We start from the raw sequence: 739 nt of genomic DNA, 5'->3' as shown, positions 1-739 counted from the left end.
AAAAAAAAATGTGCTTTCTAATGTCACAAAGCACCTAGAGAAGATGCAGTTCTATTACACACCTATATTTTGTTTTGAAGAGTTCCATATACGTATAGGGAGTAATTATTTATTGTGCAGACTTATGTGTTGAGAAGCTATTTACATCCTTATTGATATCTCTGCTTTGCTTATAATACAAGTGTGTGGTATTCTGCATTTCTTTATGTATACGAACATGTACTGAGGCTATCAAATAACGCCTGGTAAAATGAATTATGACTGTTTCTACTCATTAGCAGATAGCATTAACTACAACAAAAGTTGCAAAATATTTTATGAGTTACAAATCTTTCTACTTTTGTCTTCTGAAAATGAAATAAGATGGCAAGTTTTTAACTGAAATTTTCAAGATGGAGTAACCAAGTGTCAGAGAATACAAGTGACATGTCCAAGGTCACTCATTCTTGTCTATATGATCAGGATTCCAAATGGATTATTTTAGCTGCAAAGTGTCTGCTTTAATCCAATAGAAAACACTTTAAAATGCTTTGCAAATATTGAATAGAAAAATTTAAAATGATTTCTAACTTGATGAACTTTATTATATCATTAAAAAGAAAACAGTAAAACACTGGCATAAATATGAATGTTGTGAGAAAAACTTTCTTCTACTTTGTTTTTAAAATGAGTAGAAACCTATTGCTGTTGTGATAGCATTAGTCAGTTTCTTTTTCTTGGTGTTCACAGCATTAGTTCG

The sequence above is a fragment of the Galeopterus variegatus genome, unplaced genomic scaffold (assembly GCF_000696425.1).
Source record: "Galeopterus variegatus unplaced genomic scaffold, G_variegatus-3.0.2 Scaffold975, whole genome shotgun sequence".
NCBI classification, from domain to species: Eukaryota; Metazoa; Chordata; class Mammalia; order Dermoptera; family Cynocephalidae; genus Galeopterus; species Galeopterus variegatus.
This window is presented reverse-complemented; position numbering follows the sequence as displayed.